A 9,138-nucleotide genomic window follows, 5' to 3' on the forward strand; every position below is an offset into this window, starting at 1 on the left:
AACTGGCTCAGAAGATTCCAAATCAAAGTCATTGTTTTTATTGGACCTTTTATTTGACAGCACCATAATGAAGCTAAGACAACTTTATTACTGAGAAGATTTGTCAGTAGCCAGTTACTAATCACAGAGACATATTTAAATATACTGTATTTGGAATAAATTGGTGCATGTATGAAGTGAAACTCTAATAGCAATACTTTTGTTTTACCCTCCAAGATCTTATATACATTTGTATAATATTTTGCATTAGCATTTCTAAAAGTGTAGAGAAAACATGCTTATTGTTCTAAAAATTCATAAAGTTGTCATTGATTGCTGTTTTTTATTGAGTATACATCAACCATTGACTGTAGAGAACACCTATTTTAAACGAATACCCTTTACAGATATCCATTTGATAGAAATGACACTACATTACATCTGGACTTTGAGCTTCATATGTAAATCCTTTCCAAATTCTCAAATAATATTCACAATTGATATTTGTATAAGTCTTGATAATTCCTCCCAAATATGCTAGTATGTAGTGTCTCAATAATGCCTAACAAGTTAAAACTAAAGATAATTTCTAAATAACTCAATAATGCTTAACAAGTTAAAACTAAAAATAATTTCTAAATAACTGGAATATTTCATATATTTCATTCCTGCACAGATACATTTCCTAAGGAAACTACCCAATAAATTTTCTGCACACACACTCTCAATCTCAGAGTATTTTTCCAGGGAAGTTTACCTAAATTGTAAAGTGAGATAGACTATAACCAAGCAAGTAAAATATATTCAAGGGAGATTTTAAAAATTCATGAAAAAATGGAATTTAAAGCTAATGGGATTTTTCCAAGCATTATTGAAGCCCCCTTGCATTATGCCACATATTGTCATAGATTATGTTACTGATTGCTAAATATTACAATGTCTCTCCTTATGACATATTCACTATACATGGCCACTTTTTTAATATCAGGTTCAATTGTATTTCTTGAATTATGAATGAAAGTGTTTTATATCACTTCTAGGAAAATTGTTAAGAACTAGTTTGGCTTTTTGCCATTTTAAAAAATTTCCATCTGCTAAAATGATCAGTGGTATTCCAGATAGTGACTTCTCATTATTAAAAGGAAGGCTACATAGAATAGAGTCACATGGACTCCTATGGACATGTAGCTTGTTGTAAAAGACTGGAATTTGGGCATTATGAGTTCCTGCATAGTGCAAATGATTAAGTGCTAGGCTACTACTGAAAATGTTGGTAGTTCAAATTCACCCAGAGGCATCTTAGATAAAAGACTTGGAGATCTCTACTGAAAGGTCTGAGTCTTAATTTCCCTATGCAGGGCTAGTCTGCTCTGAATCACATGAGCTACCATGAGTTGGAATCAACTCAGTGCACTGTGTTTTTGTTGTTTATTGTGCTGCTACAGCAGAGTCCAGCCTGATCTGTTTAGGATAGGTGCTATCATGTGAAGTAAAGGGAAGAAGAGGATTAAGGGATAGAGGGCAGAGTTCTTATTTTAAATAGGAATGGCACTAATAAAGTGACAATAAGGTAAGATTTGAGCACAGTCCTAGACTAGATTCAGGAGTGAGCCAGGAAGATACCTGGAGGAAATATAACATAAGCAGAGAACATGGAATTATAAAGGTCCAAAGGCCACGCCCTAACTAACACAAAAGAAGAAATCACTGTTAGAATCCTAAAAGAGGTGGAGATTTGTCTGAGATGAAGTTGAAGCATTGAAACTATAGATCCCATACAGTCTTATCAAAAAGCAAAAAAAAAACCCAAATGCAAAACTCACAGCTATCAAGTTGCCTTCGACTCAGTCACCATATAGGACAGAGTAGAACTGCTCACTCAGGTTTCTGAGGTTGTAAATGTTGGTTGTTTTTGTTAGGTGCCATTGAGTTGGCACAGACTCATAGTGACCCTATGCACAACAGAACGAAACAATGTCCGATCGTGGGCCAACCTCACTACTGTTGCCACACTTGAGTCCATCAATGCTGCCACCCGGCCAATCCATCTCATTGGGGGTCTTCCTCTTTTTCCCTGATCCTCCATCTTACCAAGCATGATATCCTTTTCTAGCGACTGTTCCCTCCTGACAATATGTCCAAAGTATGAGAGATGAAGGTTGGCCAGCTTGGCCTCTAAGGAGCACTCTGGTTATACTTCTTCCAAAACAGATCTACTGGTTCTTTTGGCAGCCTATGACACTTTTAGAATTCTACTCCAACACCATAATTCAAAGACATCAATTCTTCTACTATCTTCCTTATTCACTGTCCAGCTTTCACATGCATATGAGATTATTGAAAATACCATGGCTTGGTATTGTAATGTTTAGGACAACAGAAAGTATCATTTTTATCTCTTGGAGTGACTGATGGGTTTGAACTGCTGACCTTGTGATTAGCAACCAATGCTTACTCACTGTAACACCAGTGTTCCTTATACAGACTTATTTGTTGTTGTTAAGTGTCATCAAGTCAATTCCAACTCATAGCAACCATAAATAGGGTATCCAAAGGTGTGTTAGAACCTATGACCTTTTGATTAGCAGTGCTGTGCTTATCCTACAACATCACACCAAGACTCCTATGAGCAGGACACAAGCAGCAATAAGCCACAATATTTACCAGGTGCTCTGGGTTTGTAAAATTCCCTTTAACAGTTTTGGTCTCTCAGGAAATGGCAACATATTTTTCCAGTTGCTCAGGTAAAAAGCACAACGTTATTTTAACTTCTTTTTTTTGCCCCCCCCCCATATATAACCCACATATAAATGTCACCAGATCTATTATGTTGTTGTTGTGAAGTGCCTTCGAGTCGGTCCCGACCCATAGCGACCCTGTACAGGGTTTCCGAGGCTGTAAATCTTTACGGGAGTAGAAAGCCTCATCTTTCTCCCACGGAGAGGCTGGTAGTTTCGAACCACTGACCTTAAGGTTTGCAGCCCGATTCGTAACCACTACGCTACCAGATCTATTATAACTTCAAAATATACCCAGATCTTAATTTTTTGCTATCTCTTTATAGGCCTGCATTTTCAAATGCTTCTTTTCTCAGAGAAAAAACTAAAGTTAATTTAATTATCTATCAGGCTTTATTTTCAATCAGGCTGCAAACCTCAAGGTCAGCAGTTCGAAACTACCAGCTGCTCCACAGGAGAAAGATGAGGCTTTCTGCTCCTGTAAAGATTTACAGTCTCGGAAACCCTGTATAGGGTGTGTATGAGTAAGAACAGACTCCACTGGCACATAACCACCACCAACCACCACTACAATTTTGCAATGACCTTTTTTAAATGTCTGTGGAGGGAACCCTGCTGGTGCTGTTGATTAGGCATTGTGTTGCTAATTAACCACAAGGTCAATGATTCAAACCCATCAGCCAGAGAAAGATGAGGCTGTCTGTGCCTATAAAGATTTAGAGCCTAAGGAACCCTACCTAGGATCACTATGAGGGCAAATCCACCACTCCTCTGTAAGTCTGTGGTTGTTTAAATGTTGCTGTGATGCTGGAAGCTACATCACCAGTATTGTAAACAACAGCAGGGTCTCCCATAGTGGAAAGGTTTCAGCTGAGCTTCCAGACTAAGACAAAGAAGGAGAGACAAACTACTTACTTCTGGGCAACCTTACAAAGGGCAGTGGAACACTGTCAGATAACAACAGAATATTGAATATTGAAACATTATGAATAGTACCAGGATATTATCAGAAAATGTTTACTGATAAAGATCAATGGCCACAGATTTCAGTATGGGCTGCACTTCAATGTAAGGAAAAAAAGAGGAAGACCCTCAAGGAGATGGATTGGCACAGAGGAGGCAGCTATAGGCTGAACTCTAACAACAATTGTGAGGATATGCATAGGGTCACTAAGAGTTAGAATTCTTGTTGTTGTAGTTATTAAGAGCCATAGAGTTGGTTCTGACTCATAGCCACCCTGTATACGATTTCCAAGGAGTAGCTAGTGAGCTTGAGCCATGGACTTTGTGGTTCAAACCTATCTGGCAGTCCAGATGGCACCTAATAACAATCACATGAATCAGAATCAACTCCGTTGCAGTGGGTTTTGTTTTGTTTTAATGTCTTCCTGAAGAGCCCTGTTGGCACCATGGTAATGCTCTCCACTGTTAACCAAAAGGTCACCGGTTTGAAACTACCAGCTTCTTCATTGCTAAAAGATACAGCATTCTGCTTCTGTTACCGGAGTCACTCTGAAAGAGTTGTCAATGCCATGGCCATGTGGATTGTAACAAAGGAAGGGCTTTATTGTGCTACCACCTTGCTCAGTGGATTTGTATCCAAAGGCTGAGCCCTGTCTTCTCTGTGTGAGGATATTTTATAGGGAATAGGAGTGCATACATGAGTTCATTTAGGATTGGTTAGTGGGGGCCAACAGCTTCACGGGGCTACCTGGAATTCGTTGGTTCAAACATATGGTGGAGAAGGATGTATGAGCACACAAGCAAGCAGTTTCAGAAACAGAAGCAGGTGAACATTAGCTCTGGGCTCTGTTCCCTCCTGGAGGTGGGTCAGGAACAAGAGATTAGCCTGGGTAATCGCATGAGGCTGAGGTGGTCTGTTGCTTATTTCCTGGAATGTGAATCTTGCTCCAGGAATGAGCTATGAGCCTGGGGGACATGAGGGGCCAGTGCCTATTTCCACAGATCTCATTTTCCATCGCCATAATACCCTATCTGGATCTCTTTAAGTCATCAAGAACATCATATATGGGGAAAGCAAAAGGTCATTAAATACAAGAAATAAAGAAAAGACAAAAATGGAAGCCAGAAGAGTCTCTGAAACTTGCTCTTGAGCCTAGAGAAGCTAAAGCAACTTGAAGAAATGATAACATAAGAACTGAAGACAATTAAAAAATGATTGTAGCAGTACATGGACAGGAGGCTGCCAGAAATTCAAGATGGATTCAGAAGAGGAGATGGAATAAGGAATATGATCATTAAGGTCAGATGGATCTTGGCTGAAAGCAAAGAATGCTAGAAAGAAGTTTACTTGTGCTTTAATCACTATGCAAAGGCTTTCGAAAGTGTGGATCATAACAAACTATGGATAACATTGCAATGAATGTATATTCTAAAACACTTAATTGTGCTCATAAGGAAACTGTACATAAATCAAGAAATAGCCATTCAAACAGAACAAAGGAATGCTGAATGGGTTAAAATCAGGAAAGTGTATCAGGGTTGTATCCTTTTACCATGCTTATTTAAACTCTATGCTGAACAAATGAAATGAGAAGCTGAGTTACATGAAGAAGACCATCACATCAGGATTGGAGAAAGACTTATTAACAACCTGGCATATGTGGCTGACACAATTTTGCTTACTGAAAGTGAAGAGGACTTGAAGTACTTACTGATGAAAATCAAGGACTATATAGCCATCAGTATGGATTGTGCCTCAATGTAAAGAAAAAAGAAAACCCTTTCCACTAACCCAATAAATGGAGAAAAGATTGAAGTTGTCAAAGACTTCAATTTGCTTGGATCTACAATCAATTCTCATGGAAGCATCAGTCAAGAAATCAAATAGTGTATTATTGCATTAGGTAAATCTGCTGCAAGTGACCTCTTCACAGATATCAGTTTGAAGACTAAGGTGCCCCTGACTCAAGCCCTGATGTTTTCAATTGCCCATATGCATGTAAAAGTTGGACAACAAGTAAGGAAGACCACAGAAGAATTAATACATTTGAATTATAGTGTTGTAGAAGAATATTGTAAGTATCACAGACTTCCAGAAGAACAAACAAATCTGTCCTGAAAGTACAGCCAGAATACTCCTTGGCACTGAGAATGTCAAAACCACATCTCTCATACTTTGGACATATTGCCAGGAGGGACCAGTTTCTGGAGTAAGACATCATGCTCGGAAAATTGGAGGGCTGGTTAAAAGGAGGAAGAACCCCAACAAGAAGGATTGACACAGTGGCTGTAACAATGGATTTACACATAACAACTACAATGAGGCTAGATCAGAACTGGGTAGCGTTTGGCTTTGTTGTGCATAGGGTTGTTATGTGTGAGAACCAACTCAAAGAACACATGTGTTTGTTTAACATATTAATAACATGTCCTCATTTTATGATTTACTGAAATTTAGTCAAATAGAGATCCAATTGTCATTTATATTACAAATGATAGTTGATTCTAGAGAGTGATTCTCATGAAATTATTTTATCTTTATATTAAATGTACCTTATCACTTTCACAAGCTCAGGCAACTCTACAAACCATGATAGGTGCTTTTCTCTGTACAATTCCTGAATAACAAAGAAAGAAAAAGAAAAGATGGCATTTGTGCTATTTGTTCTTCTCTGTAATTCTTAACAAATTTGTCAGTTAAATCTTTCCTTATTCCCTAAAGTACTCACTAGAGTATGAGTTCAGAGGCCAGGTCTCTATTCTGTTGAAGGATACATATCTTCCTTCCACTCTTGAAAGTTATTCTGTCTGTAATACTTTATTATGAAATAAAATATAGATATGCCTCAATCTGAGTGTTGCGCTGTGGGTTAATGCACCAGACTGCAAAGCCGTTTGAACTGCAAGATTGGTGTTTCAAGTTCGTCAGCTCCTCCTCAGAAACCCTACACAGGGTCGCTATGGGTCAGGATCGACTCAACAGCACTGAACAACAACAACAACAACAATCTGAATCTATGAAATACCCCATAACATGCATGAACCTGGGAGACATTATTCTGAGTGAAATTATATAGTTCAATATCATATCCCCATGGAGCTCAGTATAAAACCTTGTGTCTCTCTCTGAGGTATCCAAAATGTGTTGAATGAATGCATCTCATGACATCTTTAACAAAATATAGAATAAAATTAGTTGTAGTGATAGAAATAAAAAAACATAAAATCATTTTTCTTAGAATTTTAAATACAAACAAATTCTACCCCTATTTTTACCAAGAGATATTTATATTTTACACAATATATTAAAAATGAATTGTATACTTACAATACACATTATATTACTCTAATTAAAACTTTTCTTCTAAACTGAAGTCATAAAATGTTTATATAATATGTTACTTTAAATCCCATGGCTGCATTTCCAATTTAGGAAATATGTCACTTTATAAACAAGGAACCATTAGAAACACAATTACAAGGATTCAAACACAATTTAATTTTTTTCTAATAAATCCCCAAAGCTTGCAATGAATGGAAATATTGATAATCAACTGTGTAATACATTCCAAGAAGTAGCAATTAGTATGTTGTTGTTGTTGTTATTAAGTGTATGTTGTTGTTGTTAAGTACCATGGAGTCGGTTCCAACTCATAGTGACCCTGCACAGGGTTTCTGAGGCTGTAAATCTTTACGGGAGCAGAAAGCTTCATCTTTCTCCAACAAAACAGCTGGTAGTTTCAAACTGTCAACTTTGAGGTTAGCAGCCTGATTTGTAACCACTATGCTACCAGAGCTTAAATGCATAGCAAGGGGGAAAAGACAGTACAACTGAAAACAAAATGGAGTTCTCTATACAATATGCGCTGCAGAATTCCATATCTGGTAACTATATTTGAAATGTTCCAAAAGAAAGGGCAAAGCAAAAAGAAAGTATCCAGGTCTAGTCTGAAATCCTACTATTTCCACTACTAAATTTGTGGGATTTCATCCTCACTTCAGATTTTCTGATAATACTGAATCTGCAGAACAGTACAGTAGGCCCTATGTATCCATGGGTTCTACAGACTCACCTGTGCCTCAAAAATATTTAGAGTGGGGGCAGCAATTAAGTGGTTGAATCAATCCCTCAAAAGCTAAGGGGAACATAAAACCCTATTTACATAGCATTTACATTGTGTTATGTATCATAAGTAATGGTGTGGTGCTGTAGGATAAAAACTGGACTACTAATCTCAAGCTCGGCAGTTCAAACCCACCAGCTGCTCCTTGGAAATCCTACACAGATTCACTACGAGTTGGAACCAACTCCACAGCACAAAACCACCACCACCACCACCAGTACAAACTTGGAGTCCTTGTGTGGCACTGGACTTCACAGTCCATGGTTCAAGCCCACCCGTCGTTCCTCAGAAATCCTGCACAGGGTTGCTATATATTATAACCGACTTGATGGTACTTAACAACAACAACAATACAAACTTACAAATTAATTTGGTGAAAGAAATCTAAAACTTCCATCAGTGGTTAATAATTAACTGCAAAAATTGAAAAAAGCTGGGTAGTTACTACTTACAGAAAATCTAGTTACAATTCAGAGCAGTAGTTACAAATGCACTTTCATTTTAGCCTTTTGTTTACAAAGAAAAACACTCAGGATTTCCATACTCTTTTCCTTGCTCTGTCAACTTCATGTGAACTTGGAGAGTTTCTGGTTCACTCTGATTTCAGTATCCCCAAACAAGCAACATGAGGGATGCAATGAATCATCAACTTGAATGGCACAAAGGCCATTAAATCAGATTTCATAATTATATTTGTGTAGAAAGTCTAGTAGGTTACAAATTGTATCATTAAATGTGTAATACCTATCAGTGTTTTAATTTTCTTTTTTTAATGAGTTAATTATTTGAGATCAGAAGAAAGTATCCCTTATCAATTAAAGACTGTTGTTACATGCTGTTGAGTTGGTTCTGATTCATAGCAACCCTGTATGGGTTTCTGAGGAGTAGCTGGTGAGTTTGAATCACAGATCATTCAGTTCACAGACCTTGCAGTAAAGTACTGATTCTATAGTACTACAGTAGGACTGCAATTAAAGACATGCTGTTGTTGTTAAGTCCCGTCAAGTCGGTTCCAATTTATAATGACCCTGTATAGGGTTTCCAAGGAGTGCCAATTTTGCTGTTCAGACTGACATTGCAGTTAAGTGCTTCTCTTACAGTGCCACACCAGAACAAAAGACTAGGTTCAGCAAAATTACATCCAGTATAATCTTGCTCCATCTGCTTGGTACCTTTAACAACTTTATACCTATCTAAGGACAAGAATTTTGAATCTGACAACCACATGGTTTACTATGCAGGGAATGACAAATTCAAAAGGAATGGTGTTGCGTTCATCATCAAAAAGAACATATCCAGATCAGTCATGAGGTACAATGCTGTAAGTGATAGGA

Source organism: Chrysochloris asiatica, unplaced genomic scaffold (assembly GCF_000296735.1).
Source record: "Chrysochloris asiatica unplaced genomic scaffold, ChrAsi1.0 scaffold00012, whole genome shotgun sequence".
Lineage (NCBI taxonomy): Eukaryota > Metazoa > Chordata > Mammalia > Afrosoricida > Chrysochloridae > Chrysochloris > Chrysochloris asiatica.